At 37.4% G+C, this 17,110-nt stretch overlaps 2 long non-coding RNA genes across 3 annotated transcripts; both read right to left on the minus strand.

Annotated features, from left to right (window-relative positions):
- Positions 4,896–11,010, minus strand: LOC110262890. 2 transcript variants are annotated; one of them, XR_002347904.1, is made up of 4 exons: positions 10,999–11,010; positions 6,703–6,708; positions 5,073–5,166; positions 4,896–4,939 (listed from the first exon to the last, which is right to left on the minus strand). It is a non-coding gene; the product is annotated as an uncharacterized LOC110262890 (long non-coding RNA). The 2 variants fall into 2 exon arrangements; XR_002347903.1 differs by having other exon boundaries at positions 4,903–5,166.
- On the minus strand, positions 5,967–6,424 carry LOC107641911. Its single transcript, XR_001620505.2, has 3 exons — positions 6,203–6,424; positions 6,079–6,124; positions 5,967–5,992 (listed from the first exon to the last, which is right to left on the minus strand). It is a non-coding gene; the product is annotated as an uncharacterized LOC107641911 (long non-coding RNA).

A 17,110-nucleotide genomic window follows, 5' to 3' on the forward strand; every position in this document is an offset into this window, starting at 1 on the left:
TTGAACCATTAAGATCCTGACTTGTTGAATGGGGTTGGTTAGAACTTCCCAACCTCTTCTTTGGATTTCAAGTCAGATCTCCGGATACTCATTCTTTTTGAGTTTGAAAGGAACCTCAGGGATCACTTTCTTCTTGGCCACAACTTCATAGAAGTGGTCTTGATGAACCTTAGAGATGAAACTTTCCATCTCTCATGACTAAGAGGTGGAAGCGATTGCCTTCCCTTTCCTCTTTCTAGAGGTTTTTCTGGCCTTAGGTGCCATAAATGGTTATGGAAGAACAAAAAGCAATGCTTTTACCACACCAAACTTAAAATGGTTGCTCGTCCTCGAGCAAAAGAAAAGAGAAAAAAGTAGAAGAAGAAGAAAAATGGAGAAGATGGAGGGAGAAGGTGGATTCGGCCAAGCGGAAGAAGAGAGGGTTGTGTTGTGTGAAGATGAAGAAGGAATGAGGGGTTTATATAGGAGTGGGGAGGGGTTAGGTTTCGGCCATTTAGGGTTAGGTTTGGGAGGGAAATTATTTTGAATTTGAAGGTAGGTGGGGTTTATGGGGAAGAGAAGATAGATGTGAGTGGTGAGGGGGTGATGGAAAAGAGTGATTGAGGTGATTGGTGAATGGTATTTGGGGAAGAGGGTTATGAAAAGGTCCACAGATCCTGAGGTGTTTGAGGATTTCTCATCCCTGCACCTTTTAGACGTGTAAAACGCCCCATATATGCAATCCTGGCGTTTAACGCCAGATTGCAGCATGTTTCTGGCGTTAAACGCCACTTTCATGCTTGTTTTGGGCATTCAACGCCAGTCTGCAGCATGTTTCTAGCATTGAACGCCAGTATGGTGCATGTTTCTGGCGTTAAACGCCAGTTTGATGCTTGTTTCTGGCATTTAATGCCAGCTTTCCTCTGGGTGCAATCCTGGCATTTAAACGCCAGACTGCTGCTTGTTTCTGGCGTTTAACGCCAGTTTCATGCTTTGTTCTGGCGTTAAACGCCAGCCAGATGTTCCTTAGTGGCGTTTAAACGCCAGTATGCCCTTCCTCCAGGGTGTTCTGTTTTCAGTGCTGTTTTCCATTCTGTTTTCGATTTTTCAGTAGTTTTTGTGACTCCACATGATCATCAACCTAATAAAACATGAAATAACAAAGAGAAAATAAAATAAAAATGATTAAATAACATTGGGTTGCCTCCCAACAAGCGCTTCTTTAATGTCAATAGCTTGACAGTGAGCTCTCATGGAGCCTCACAGATAATCAGAGCAAGGTTGGGACCTCCCAACACCAAACTTAGAGTTTGAATGTGGGGGTTCAACACCAAACTTAGAGTTTGGTTGTGGCCTCCCAACACCAAACTTAGAGTTTGACTGTGGGGGCTTTGGTTGACTCTGCATTGAGAGAAGCTTTTCATGCTTCCTCTCCATGGTTACAGAAGGAGATCCTTGAGTTTGAAACACAAGGTTGTCCTCATTTAGTTGAAGGACCAACTCTCCTCTGTCCACATCAATCACAACTCTTGCTGTGGCTAGGAATGGTCTTCCAAGGATGATGGATTCATCCTCATCCTTCCCAGTGTCTAGGATTATGAAATCAGCAGGGATGTAAAGGCCTTCAACCTTTACTAACACGTCCTCTTGAGTTGTCTGCCATCTAAGGTATTAGATATCCAAGAGATATCCATTCAATCTAAGGTAGAGCGGAAGTGGTTGTCAGGCACGTGTTTATAAGTTGAGAATGATGATGACTGTCACGATCATCACATCCATCATATTGAAGTGCGAATGAATATCTTAGAAGCAGAATAAGTTGAATTGAATAGAAAAACAGTAGTACTTTGCATTAATCTTTGAGGAACAGCAGAGCTCCACACCTTAATCTATGGTATGTAGCAACTCTACCATTGAAAATACATAAGTGATAAGGTCCAGGCATGGCCGAATGGCCAGCCCCCAAACGTGATCTAAAGATGAAACTAAAGATGTAAATACAATAGTAAAAAGTCCTATTTATACTAAACTAGTTACTAGGGTTTACAGAAATGAGTAAATGATGCAGAAATCTACTTCCAGGGCCCACTTGGTGCGTGCTTGGGCTGAGCTTGAAGTTTACACATGGAGAGGTCATTCTTGGAGTTGAACGCCAGTTTGTAACGTGTTTCTGGCGTTTAACTCCACTTTGCACCTTGTTTCTGGCGCTGAATGCCAGATTGCAACATGGAACTGGTGTTCAACGCCAGTTTTCGTCATCTAAACTTGGGCAAAGTATAGACTATTATATATTGCTGGAAATCCCTGGATGTCTACTTTCCAACGCAATTGGAAGCGCGCCATTTGGAGTTTTGTAGCTCCAGAAAATCCACTTTGAGTGCAGGGAGGTCAGAATCCAACAGCATCTGCAGTCCTTCTTCAACCTCTGAATCTGATTTTTGCTCAGATCCCTCAATTTCAGCCAGAAAATACCTGAAATCACAGAAAAACACACAAACTCATAGTAAAGTCCAGAAATGTGATTTTTAATTAAAAACTAAAAAAAATATACTAAAAACTAACTAAATCATACTGAAAACTATGTAAAAACAATGCCAAAAAGCGTATAAATTATCCGCTCATCAAGCATCTGCAGTCCTTTTTCAGCATCTGAATAAGATTTTTGCTCATGTCCCTCAATTTCAGCCAGAAAATACCTGAAATCACAGAAAAACACACAAACTCATAGTAAAGTCCAGAAATATGATTTTTATTTAAAAACTAATAAAAATATAATAAAAACTAACTAAAACATACTAAAAACTACCTAAAAACAATGCCAAAAAGCGTATAAATTATCCGCTCATCACTTGCCCTATGGCTGATGATATCATCTGCCGGTTATATAGCTAACCTGACATGTCCTGATAGCTATCCTTGGATAGAAACACCCATCGTGGAGCAAGTGGGTATGAGCTACAACACCCTTGTTACTACCCGCTTAACCCAAAGCAAGTGGAGTAACCACTACTACTGCTACTACCCAGGCAAGTGTTTACAATCACTGACTTGGAACAAGTTGGACAAACCACAATCCTTGCTACTGCCCAGGTATCTCAATAAAAAAATTCATTCAATCTCAAGTTAATCATCAATCATAATTCACCACTTCAGAAGCTTTCTTCACTTCCAAGTTAACACTCCCTCAAGGCTCTCCTCTTTCATCAAGATTAAAACTAGGTATTAGGGTCTTAGAGAGTAAAATAGAGGTTTATAGTTTTGAGATCATGTTTAAATCATAAAAATGCAGTATTTTTGAAAACAGGATCCCGCGTACGCGACTATTGTTCACATACGCGAGCCCCATGGATAGAGGAGAAGTCCTGCGTCGCGTGCCACTCGCTCGCGTACGCAAGCTTGGAAAATCCCTTCTCGCGTATGCACACATATGCCCACACACGTGAGACGTCTAGATAGAACAAACGTCTGTGTTGCGTACGTGTGTCGCGTACACTTGCCCCTCAGGAATGGTAAAAAGTTGTTTAAGTTCTGCAAAAAATACCTTTACACACCAAACTTCTGACGAGCATAACATTTTGTTAAAAATTATTTTTACTCCATTTATCAAATGGTGTAAGCTTCACAGACCCAATTTTTATTTAAGATAAGTTTGAAAAAGTTTGGAGGTCCGGAAGCCAAGTTATAGCCCGCCGAAGTTCAGTAAAAAAATCAAGTGTATATAAAGAATTGCCAAACCTCTATTTTACCAAACTTCCTATACCAAACCAACATTTTATACCTCAAAATAACTCCAAATGCATCCAACACAGCTCCACATCCTGTCCATATCTTTCACAACCTACCATACCTCAATTTGGGCAACTTTATTCCAACAGTTCTCAAATAATACAAACACAATTTATCAATTATCAACATTCACAATTTCACACTCATTATTCTCATCAATCATCATCAAAATTATTATTCATCAATCACTACAAGAAAAACACCAATTCAGGTACATTTGAAAAGTGTAGCCAAAAGTGAAAAAAAATGATTCCTTAGGCTACAGTTACGCTTTTTGGGCTACGACTACGCTTTTTGGGGTGATTCCTATTCAGCCGTTGCCTATTCTCAAAGGCTACGCTTTTCTGTACCGAAGGCTATGCTTTTGGCATTTGGGAATAGGATTCGATTTTCAAGTGATGCTGTCCAGGACCAAAGGTTACGCTTTTCGGCTTCCATTTTTACCAGAATATGCTACGCTTTTCAGCGCTACTGCATCACCTGTAAAACGTAGCCACATTGTATACCACGGCTACCGTTTATAAGTGTAGCCTTAAGTCCACTTTTTTTTTGTATACCATAGCTACTGTATATAAGTGTAGCATTAGGTCCCTTATTGTTTTTTTTTCTATATATATATATATATATATAATTTTTTTCTAAAACCTAATATTTAGTAATATAATTATATATATAATCCTATATTTTTAATTAAATTAGTGAAATATTATAAAATAAAAATAAATACATAATAATACTATGTAATATTCTTTAAATAATAAAAATTATCCTTAAACAAGATTTAGGTTGCCATAATAAATTAGCAAACATAAAATCTTCTATTTGGGAATAATAAAAATTATTTCTCTAAAAATAAAATTTATTTCTCTAAAAATAAATTACTTCAAACATAAGATCTTCTATTTGGGAATAATACAAATTAGCAGCCATCATTCTAGCTAGTAAACAAACATCCCTTGTCACTTCAGGAGTCACTCTCTGATTATCCGCTCATTTATCCCTATGTTCTTCATTTATCGTGGAAGTAGCTCATTCCTACTCTCATCTCATCTTGTGGTGTTGGAGGAGTTCTCCTGATTTTGTCCGTTCGAAATGTAGCTTGAATCTTCACAAACAAAAGTTACATAAGAAGCTGATCAGCTTCTAGAAGTGATTCCAAACCAGCTAACATGCTCTTATCCATGATTCAACGAGGGATTTTAGAGAAGAAAATCAAACCCAAGGAACAAAATTGAAACCAGTTAACTAATAATAATATAGGATGAAACTAAAGACCAAAAAAAAATAGAAAGCAAACAAAACTTAACTAAAGATAAAGCAGAAATTTATGCAGAAGATGAAGCTAAAGACCTTGTAGTTCTTCTGGGAATTTGTGCAGCTTCCTCTGAATTCATGTTTCCTCTGATAAAATCAACAATATAATCATCAATTTGGAATCAAAAGTGATCAGAAGCACTAATAAAAATTAAATAAGCAAGAGTGATCAGAAGCACTAATAATGTGCCTTATAATAAAAAATAATATGCATAATAAACTAAATTCATTAATGAAACCAGTAAGAGTGATCAGAAGCACTAATGAAGCAGAGCAGTTTTTTTAAGTTAGAATATTGAATTTAAAAATACCATGTTAAAAAGACTACTCTAACCACCACATTTAGAATGAATTAGCTCAAAAAAGTATCCTGAAACGACTAAAACGGATCATGATGGGACACCACATTTAGTATGTAATTTCTCATTGTGTAACTGAATGCATTCCTTTATTTAAACCTAGGAATTCTAATGATGTGCCATCTTCCAATCTAATTGGTTATTACCATAGTTGACAAATTGCAATGAGCCACGAAAATACTACAGCATATATAATCCACATGCAACAAAAATAATTAATATGAAATCAGTAAACTACTCCAGACAAATGAATAATAGTCCCCATTAGTACTTGATTTTTGTTTATTAGAACATTACCATTTACCACTACAAAGTAAACTGTGCTGATTAAGAAAGCAACAATCATTCACATACAAATCCAAGAATCAAGCAGCTGACTGGTCAATAAATACATTATGTAGCCTAACTTATTTGAGAATAAGCATACTCAATGGAAAGGTTTCTGCCATTTAATCACCAAATACAGCTAAAATCAATATCTAGCTATTCTAACCCTTACCTCTTTGTTGATCAAATACACAAGGCTTGTCACTGTTTTTCTCTTGAGCCCAAACCTTAACCGTTCCAAGAACCAGAATTTTAGTTACATTTCACAAGGCTATTCGACAAAATTAAACACAGAAGAGAAAAAATCACCCACCTCTCTTTGCTTGTGGTGGTAGTTGTGTTAACAGAAATTGAATAAACTGAAAAAATAGAGCAAGAGAATTATCAGAATTTTGAATTAGAGGAGAAAAGAAAGAAGATGAAGTCGCTGTCCTTACCTAGCAAAGAAACTCGAAGAACAGTTGGGTGAGTGGAACGTAGCTCCCTCTTAAGCTTCAGTCAGCTCCCTCCTTGGCCATCATTCTCTTTCTCTTGGTGCTATGGTTGATGAAGAGCCAAAAACTTGAAGAACACTCCTGTTTTTGCTCCCTGGTGCTTTGGCTATTCCTCTGTTCCTTGCCCTCTCTCTACTATCTATGAATTCATGAGGGAGACAGACAGAGACACAATGTTATGTTATGATTTGTGAATTCATGAAATAAGTATAATTTAGCAAATTAAGTCAAGTCACAGGGGGCATTATTGCAATTACATCCAAAACTTTCATCATTTCACCTCTATACCTCTGCCATAATTAAACTAAATGCCCTTGATTTTAACTCCTCTTTTGTACTCATCTGAAACCCCCAAATTCTACACCCTTTTTATTATTACCAAAAACCACTCTTCCATCCATTGACTAATGCCAAAATAAGAGGACCAAAAGCCACCATTTTACACTCATCTCTAAAGTGGTTATTATTGGTACCACGGAAAAAGAATTCAAATCCACCATAATGTTTTAACAGCTTTCACTACCTAATTCCCATCTCAATTTAGAGCAATAAATTATGCATTGAAAATACTCAGATATTAATTATACAGGTATGTAACCCTTCCATTTTTGTGTATTAGTATCTGTGGAACTAGTTACATGATTCTCTTAATTAGCTATTGGTGCGGTATTTACAACCACACTTACTTACCGGTAAGTGCACCGGGTCGTACCAAGTAATACCTTACGTGAGTAAGAGTCGATCCCACGAGGGTTGATGGACTAAGCAACAATAGTGTTTGATAGGCTTAGTTAGACAAACAAAAATTGGTGTTGAGATGCAATATAAAAGACATTAAACAATATAAAAAATATTGAAGAAAAGCAAGTAAATACTTTGGAAAAAATATGGAGAAGATAGATAAGGTTTTAGAGTTATCTTATTTTTTGGATTGACTTTTCTTATTAACTATTTTAATCATGCAAGATTTAATTCATGGCAAATTAATTGTGACTAGACCCTAATTCCTTAGACCTTCCTAGTCTCCTCTAAAATTCATCAACTGCCAATTCCTTGGTCAATTGATTCCAATTAGAGGGTGATGATCAAATTCCAGCTTATATGCCACAAGAATCGTAATTATCCAAAAATAAGGGAATTATATGTCACGTATCCTGTTAAGTCCAAACAATTAAAAATTCCGGATAATATGTTTTCAAGCTATTGTTCAAGTAAAGAGCTTTTCCAAGTTTTAAAAGAACTCAAATAGAACATGGGTCATACTTTTGTTCCACCCAAATTCATAAAATAAAGAACAAAAACAATTATTGAAATATAAATCAAAACATGAATTAAAATAGAAAAACAATATTATCAATCCATACAATAGACAGAGCTCCTAACCTTAACAGTGGAGGATTAGTTGCTCATGGAATATGGAATGTAAATTTGTATGGAATAATGTTGTGGAATGTTGTGCTGGAACCACCCTATTGGGATTCCTTTTATAACTAATCCTAATAATTTAAAAATCAAATTTCTAAAATTAAAATTAAAATAATATCTTTTCCTAAAATAAGATTTGAATTTAAATTCGAGTTAATTAACAAGTCTTCAGCTGATGGGTGGGACCACTTGATTTGTCCATTCTACAGCTTCTAATCTGTGATTTCTGGGCTAAGAACTGGGTCAAAACAGCCCAGAAATCGCCCCCAGCGTTTTTCTACATTTTCTGCACGTGGCGCATGTGACGCGTCCGCGTCTTCCACGCGTTCGCGTCATTTGTGCAGATTCTAGTCCACGCGTTCGCGTTAGGCACGCGATCGCGCCATTGCGATTTCCTCTATTCCGCGCGGTCGCGTTAGCCATGCGTCCGCGTCGGTATTCGCTGATCATCTCCTTGGCTTCTTCTCTTTCTCTGCAGAAACTTCATCAAAACCATCCGAATGCTACCTTAAATAGATAAAATTGCACAAAACTCAAAATAGCATCCATAGTGGCTAAAATATAATTAATTCTTAATTAAATTCAACAATTTAGGTGCAAATTCACTAGGAAAATATAGGAAAGATGCTCACGCATCACAACACCAAACTTAAACTGTTGCTTGTCCTCAAGCAACCAAAACTAATATAAGCTTAGGATGTGAATTTGCATGAGAATGAGAGTTCGATTAAGGTCATGTCTCTTCTTATAGTGGGGTTTACAACTACAATCCTGAATAGTTTTGGCATCTCACTTTATCCTTTGAAGTTCAGAATGATTGGCATCCCTAGGAACTCAGAATTCAGATAGTGTATTGATTCCCCTAGTTCAGTATGTTGATTTTTGAATATAGCTACTTTATGAGTCTTGGCCGTGACCCTAAGCACTTTGTTTTCCAGTATTACCACCGGATACATAAATGCCACAGACACATAACTGGGTGAACCTTTTCAGATTGTGACTCAGTTTTGTTAGAGTCCCCAGTTAGAGTTGCCCAGAGCTCTTAAGCACACTCTTTTTGCTTTGGACCACGACTTTAACCGCTCAGTCTCAAGCTTTTCACTTGACACCTTCACGCCACAAGCACATGGTTAGGGACAGCTTGATTTAGCCGCTTAGGCCAGGATTTTATTCCTTTGGGCCCTCCTATCCATTAATGCTCAAAAGCCTTGGATCCTTTTTACCCTTTGCCTTTTTGTTTAAAAGGTTATTGACTTTTTCTGCTTTTTTTTTTCCGCAAGCTTCATGTTTTTCACTGCTTTTTCTTGCTTCAAGAATCAATTTTATGATTTTTCAGTTTATCAATAACATTTCTCTTTTTCATCATTCTTTCAAGAGCCAACAATTTTAACATTCCTAAACTTCACTATCAAAATTATGCACTGTTTATGTCATGCATTCAGAATCACAGGAAATACCACCACATTTAAGTAAATAAGACTATTCTTCAATATTTACTCAATTTCTCATGCAATAATATCACTTCTGTATTTTTTTTATTTGAATTCAAGCTTAGTAAGTAATACATGAGACATCTTTTCAGAATTAAGGCAAGTAAGAGAAAACTAAACTAGTCCTAGGATTCTAACTAATAAAGGATCATGCAACAAACATAAAAAAATAGCAGAAAATCGGAACATAACATAAAAAAGAGGGGTCGAATAAAAAATGAAAGGAACTCAACCACCTTAATTATCCTAGCGGTAGCTTTATTCTTCAGGTTGTGCTCCTTCACGAAGATGATTCGCCTCCCTTTTGTACTAGAAAACCTATAAGCGCATGCGTCAACACCAAACTTAAAGGTTTGCTTGTCCTCAAGCAAAGAGGAACTGAAAATAGAAGAGACAAATATTAAAATGAAAGAAAAAATAAAAGGATAAGAGAATAAGAGAGAATTAGGATTGGAAGAGAGAAAGAAAGAAAACTGGGTGGCGCAAGCGACGAGTTCGCGTCAATAACGCGATCGCGTACGTCGCGCATTCTTCATAATGACGCGATAGCATCAGGCACGCGTCCGCGTGGATAACCATGTATGCAAATGACGCGGACGCGTTGGGCACGCGTTCGCGTGACCAAATTTGTGCTTTTAGCATACATCTTGCCTCAAGCCAGCACAACTCTCTGCCCAGACACCTTTTACGTCGATTCTTCATGTCACGCATCCGCGTCGATGACGCGGTCGCGTGAAATGTCAAAAATCATGAATGACGCGGTCGCGTGAGCCATGCATCCGCGTGGGCTTGTTTGTGCTAGAGGCATTATTCTTGCGCCACTCCCGCGCAACTCTCTGTTCAAATATATTTTTCACGCACACATGATTGACGCGTTCGCATCAATGACGCGATCGCGTCGTGTGCCTCTCTCTCTCTCTCTCTCTTTTTTTGACATATAGCTTGAGGTGTTTGGTTCCTGGAAGAACATAGCTGCATGATCAGAAAATTAGTAAGAACTTAATAAAAATAAAATAAAATAACTAAGAAAATGACTACTAGGAAAAATATCTAAGGATACGAAATTATCGGGTTGCCTCCCGACAAGCGCTTCTTTATCGTCACTAGCTTGACGGTCAGCTCCTCTAAGGAGGAGGATCATAGGGGCTCAGCTCTTCACCCCTTACTTTGAACTTCTTTCCTGTGTCTCCATAACGTAACTCAATATGCTCTAGAGAGAGGATTCTGATTACTGTATAAACCCATGCTGGATTGCTGGTCAACACCACCTTCATTCCTGGAGAGAAACCTTCAGTGGGGATCTTTTTGTTTCTCCATCCTCTGGGTATTTTTTTTCTTTTTGGGGACCTCCTCCTTGGTGGATGATGCAGTTCCAACACCAAACTTAGGTTTGATGTCAGGCGGAATTTTATCGGTTGTCACCACAGGAGGTTTGAGTTGTAAATTCTGCTGTGCATCATCAGGGGGTTCTTGAAGGTCTGGATGAATAAGCTCAGCCTGCATGCACCTCTCTTCTTCACCTGTTGAATGTACATCTTTGAAGACATGAAAGACCAGTTGCTCATTATGCACTCTAAGCACTAATTCACCCACTTCTACATCAATCAGAGCTCTTCCAGTGGCTAGGAATGGTCTTCCTAGAATTATAGAGGCATTCTCATCCTCCCCTGTGTCAAGAATCACAAAGTCTACTGGGAGGAAGAACTTACCCACTTTAACCAAGATATTTTCCACTAATCCGTATGCAGGCTTCATAGATTTGTCTGCCATCTGTAATGCTATCTTTGTGGGTTGTGCCTCTTAGATCTGCAGCTTCTTCATCACAGACAAGGGCATTAAATTGATGCTTGCCCCCAGATCATATAACGCTTTCTCAAAGGTTGTGCTCCCGATGGTGCATGGAATTTGAAAGCTCCGTGGATCTGGCATTTTCTTTGGTAAGTTATTCTGAATGATGACACTGCATTCTTTAGTCAGGACCACTGTCTCATCTCCCTTTAAAGGCATCTTCTTTGACAACAGCTCCTTCATGAACTTGGCATAGAGAGGCATTTGTTCCAAAACCTCAGCAAAAGGAATATTTATTTCCAGCTTTTTGAAGACTTCCAAGAACTTTGAAAACTATTTGTCCTTGGTCTCCTTTTGAAGTCTCTGAGGATATGGCATTTTGGGCTTGTACTCAGGAGCCTTTGGCAATGTAGGATAAGTGTCAAGGGAGTCTGGGAATGGGTTGTCTGCATGCTTTGGAGGGGTGTGCTCCACTTCTCCCTTCTTCTCCTCTGGAGCTTCCTTTTCAACTAGCTCTTCATTGGCCTTGGTCTCAGAGCCAGCTACTTTACCACTTCTCAATTGAATAGCCTTGCAATCTTCTCCTGGGTTCACCACTGTATCCTCTTGAAATGTACTTGCAGACCTCTCAAGTATTTGCTTGCTCAGTTGGCCCACTAGCACCTCTAAGTTTCTAATAGAGGCTCTGGTTTCCTGTCTAAAACCTGTCAATATTGCTTCCAAATCATTGTTCTGCTGGAAACCGCCCTGAGAACTATTGTTGAAGTTCTGAGGTCTCTGAGGTTGGTCCCTCCACCCAAAGTTTGGGTGATTTCTCCATCCTTGGTTGTATGTCTTAGAATATGGATCATTGTTGGGATTCCTAGGGCCACTCCCCATGTAATTCACCTGTTCAGAAGAGGGTTGAGCACAATCATAATTATTATTTTGCATAAAGTTACCTATCATGTCATAGGAGGTATCTTGGGGTGAATTTTGAGTGTTGATAGCTGAGACTTGCATGCCACCCATCTGTTGAGTAAGTAGATTTATCTGCTGAGATATAAACTTGTTCTGAGCAAGAAGAGCATTGACAGCTTCTACTTCCAACACACCTCTCTTTTGAGAGGTCTCAGAGTTCACAGGATTCCTATTAGATGAGTAGAGATATTGGTTGCTTGCAACTAATTCAATCAGCTCAATAGTCTCCTCTGGTGTCTTCTTCTTGTGTAATGAACCACCTACAGAAGTGTCTAAGCTCATCTTGGACATCTCACCCAAGCCTTCATAAAAGATATCCAGTTGGGTCCATTTGGAGAACGTGTCTGGAGGGCATTGCCTAGTCAATAGCTTGTATCTCTCCCAAGCTTCATAAAGAGTTTCACCCTCCTTTTGTCTGAAAGTCTGAACCTCCAACCTAAGCTTAGTCAGCTTTTTTGGTGGGAAAAATTTAGTGAGAAATTCAGTAACGACCTTTTCCCAAGTATTCAGACTCTCCTTTGGTTGAGAATCTAGCCATAGCTTTGCTTTATCCCTCAGAGCAAACGGGAAAAGCATGAGTTTGTACACCTCTGGGTTCACTCCATTTGTCTTCACAGTATCACATATCTGCAGAAAATCAGATATAAATTGATTTGGATCTTCGTGAGGAAGACCATGATACTGGCAATTTTGTTGCACTAAGATGACCAATTGTGGCTTCAACTCAAAGTTGTTTGCAGTTATAGGAGGCACCACAATGCTCTTTCCATAAAGATCTGCAGTAGGAGCAGAATAAGAGCCAAGCACTCTCCTTTGTTGATCATCCCCATTCGGATTTACCACATTGGCATTAGCATTATTATTTGCCATGGTGGATTCTGCAGCCTTGAAAAGTCTTGCTTGTTGTAAACGCCGCCTGAAAGTTCTTTCAGGTTCAGGATCAAAGTCTAAGAGATGTTCTTTGTCTCTATTCTTGCGCATACACAAGCAGAAAACAAGAAAAAATGGGACTCTCTACGTCAGAGTGCAGAGAAGTCCCTGTGAGGTAACCTGTGTAGAATAATAAAATAAAAATACTAAATAAATAAATAAAATAAAAATTCGAAAATTTAAAAGGAAAAATAAACAGAAAAATTAAAATAAAATTGACTGGGTAACACCAAAGTTAAATTCAGAAATAAAAACAATAAATTTTTAGTGCTATTTTATTTTATTTATTTAAATATATATTTTATTTATTTTATTTTATTTTTATTTTATTTTTATTTTTTTTATTTTTTAAAAAAAATTAAAGACCAAAAATAAAACAAAACTAATAGAATATATAAAAAAATAAATAAAAAGTAATGGAAGGAAACGGAAACAAAAAACGAAAATAAAATGAAAATAAAATAAAAATGGAATAAAATAATAAAATAAAAACGGACTAAAAAAATAAAACGAAACAGGGGGAAACGAAAAAAAAGAAAAAAGCTGAAATTTTAAATTTTATTTATTTTTTTTTGAAAAAAATAATAAAATAATATTTAAATAAAATTAAAATTAAAATGCCTAATCTAAAAAATCAAACAACTAATAGTTGTTAATCACAGTCAATCCCCGACAACGGCGCCAAAAACTTGGTGCGGTATTTACAACCATACTTACTTGCCGGCAAGTGCACCAGGTCGTACCAAGTAATACCTTACATGAGTAAGAGTCGATCCCACGATGATTGATGGACTAAGCAACAATAGTGTTTGATAGGCTTAGTTAGACAAACAAAAATTGGTGTTGAGATGCAATATAAAAGACATTAAACAATATAAAAAATATTGAAGAAAAGCAAGGAAATATTTTGGAAAAAATATGGAGAAGATAGTTAAGGTTTTAGAGTTATCTTATTTTCTGGATTGACTTTTCTTATTAACTATTTTAATCATGCAAGATTTAATTCATGGCAAACTAATTGTGACTAGACCCTAATTCCTTAGACCTTCCTAGTCTCCTTTAAAATTCGTCAACTGCCAATTCCTTGGTCAATTAATTCCAATTAGAGGGTGATGATCAAATTCCAATTTATATGCCACAAGAATCCTAATTATCCAAAAATAAGGGGATTATATATCACGTATCCCGTTAAGTCCAAACAATTAAAAATTCAGGATAATATGTTTTCAAGCTGTTGTTCAAGTAAAGAGCTTTTCCAAGTTTTACAAGAAATCAAATAGAACATGGGTCATACTTCCGTTCCACCCAAATTCATAAAATAAAGAACGAAAACAATTATTGAAATATAAATCAAAACATGAATTAAAATAGAAAAATAATATTATCAATCCATACAATAGACAGAGCTCCTAACCTTAACAGTGGAGGATTAGTTGCTCATGGAATATAGAATGTAAATGTGTATGGAATAATTTTGTGGAATGTTGTGCTGGAACCACCCTATTGGGATCCCTTTTATAACTAATCCTAATAATTTAAAAATCAAATTTCTAAAATTAAAATTAAAATAATATCTTTTCCTAAAATAAGATTTGAATTTAAATTCGAATTAATTAACAAGTCTTCAGCTGATGGGTGAGACCACTTGATTTGTCCATTCTGCAGCTTCTAATCTGTGATTTCTGGGCTAAGAACTGGGTCAAAACAGCCCAAAAATCGCCCCCAGCGTTTTTCTACATTTTCTGCATGTGGCGCATGTGACGCGTCTGCGTCGTCCACGCGTTCGCGTCATTTGTGCAGATTCCAGTCCACGCGTTCGCGTTAGGCACGCGATCGCGTCGTTGCGATTTCCTCTATTCTGCGCGGTCGCGTGAGCCATGCATCCGCGTCGGTATTCGCTAGTCATCTCCTTGGCTTCTTCTCTTTCTCTGCAGAAACTTCATCAAATCCATCCGAATGCTACCTTAAATAGATAAAATTGCACAAAACTCAAAATAGCATCTATAGTGGCTAAAATATAATTAATTCTTAATTAAATTCAATAATTTAGGTGCAAATTCACTAGGAAAGTATAGGAAAGTTGCTCACGCATCAGCTATTTATGGAGCAATTAGTGTAAACATAATATATCCACCCAGATCCAGGCATCCATATATTTTGAAATTATTCATTATAAGATAAGATGTAAGTTGAACAAATATGCATTGTTTTAGCAATTATTAGTGGTATTGTTCTTCTGGATCATAAGAATTATTATAATGTAGATTCAGTTAGGAACTTAGGAACTAAAATTGCAATAACAATGTGAAGTTGTTCTTGTGTTATACTGAAAGACAATGTATATTAACAAGGAATTAAAATGAAAGTTGACTTACGAACTATACATCACTCACCTGCGTAAACGGAATGAAACCTCCAAATTCACGAGTTCTTCTACATCGCAACAATCCCAAATTCACGATTTCTCCTGCGGCGCAATAATAATGGAACCCTAACCCGCAAATTCACGAGTTCTCCTGCGCCGCAACATTATCATGCATGTTCATCAATTCACGAGTTCACAGGTTTTTACACCAAACCCCCAAATTGCAACCCTAAAATAGGAACCCTACCCTCTCATATTTTACAAATTAAATGAAGGAGAATACATACCATCTTGACGATGGTGACCGAATAAAGAGAGGTTTTCAGTTGAGTGCAGAGTCTTCTTGATGTCAGTGCGCAGCGAAAAGAACCGGCGATGAAGATGAGTGACGGCGTGGTGAGTGGTGAGTGTTGAAGATGAGTGAGTGGTGGAGACAGTGACACCGTGGGTGGTGGAGATGGTGACGCCGTGAGTGGTGACCCCGTGCACCGTGAGTAGTCTTCTTTGATTTGGGGGTGATGAGTGTGGTGCGAAGAGGGGGAATCGTATAGGGATTGCGAGTGTTATCTTTTCATCAGTGGCTATAGTGTTATGTTTTTTATTTGGCTAAGTGTTTGTACTATACGTGCATGTATCATTTGGTGAAAGGTGAAAAAAAATTACTAAGTGTTATTGGACATTTCACCTGAAATACATTAGGCAACACTTTTAAAGTGCACCTGAAACATGACAAAAATGCTACACTTTAAAAGCGCTATCTTTGGTGTAAAAAGTGAGCCCATAGCTCTTAAGATAAGTGATAAACCACTATTTTATGGTTTATCTTGTGCTCAATTGAGTGGTTTTTATCAAGTCTTTGCACACTTATTCATACTAATCGCATGTTTTACATTTTCCTTCCTAATTTTGTGCTGTGATTGAAAACATGCTTCTTTGGCCTTAAATTTGCTATGTTTAATCCCCTCTTATTATCATTTAATGCCTTGATATGTGTGTTAAGTGATTTTAGGGTTTATAGGGCAGGAATGGCTTAGAGGATGGAAAGGAAGCATGCAAAAGTGGAAGGAATACAAGAAATTGAAGGAACTGCAAAGCTGTCCAGCCTGACCTCTTCGTACTTAACTGACCATAACTTGAGTTACAGAGGTCCAAATGAGGCAGTTTTTGTTGCGTTGGAAAGCTAACATCCAAGGCTTTGAAATGATATATAACTTGCCATAGTTGCCATGCTGTTAGGCAACGCGCATGCGTGGATCACGCGTATGCGTGACCTGACGAAAGTTCAATCCACGCGTACGCGTGGACGACTCGTACGCGTGACAGAGCCACATGCTGGATGCATCAAAAAATGATGGGGGTGATTTCTGGGCAATTCTTTACCCAGTTTTTGGCCCAAAAAACACAGATTAAAAGCTGCAGAGTGGGGGAATCATTCAGACACTTCTCATTATTCATAATTTTAGGTTTTAGATGTAGTTTCTAGAGACGGAGGTTCTCTCCTCTCTAGGTTTTAGGATTTCTCTTAGTTTTAGGTTTATTTCTTCCCAATTCCAAGTTCAATGTTCCTTTAATTTAGTTTCTCTTCTACTTTTATTTGTTCTAGTACTTTGGTTTATCTATTCCTCTTGTTGATTCTCTTCTTTTCCAATTTGGTTTACGAACCCTCAATGTAAGACTTGATTTTCTATTTAATGCAATTTGAGGTATTTCAGATTTATTGCTTCTTCCTTTATTTGTTATCATTGATGCTTGCAATTGTTGGTTTTAGATTTTACATTCACTATTACCTTTCTATGTTTTTATGTTATGGCTTCTAAGTGTTTGAAAAAAATACTTGGGAGGGTTTTAAATTAGCTTTTTATGATTCTTGGCTTTAGTTGAGTAATTAGAGAC

The sequence above is a fragment of the Arachis ipaensis genome, chromosome B05 (genome assembly GCF_000816755.2).
Source record: "Arachis ipaensis cultivar K30076 chromosome B05, Araip1.1, whole genome shotgun sequence".
NCBI classification, from domain to species: Eukaryota; Viridiplantae; Streptophyta; class Magnoliopsida; order Fabales; family Fabaceae; genus Arachis; species Arachis ipaensis.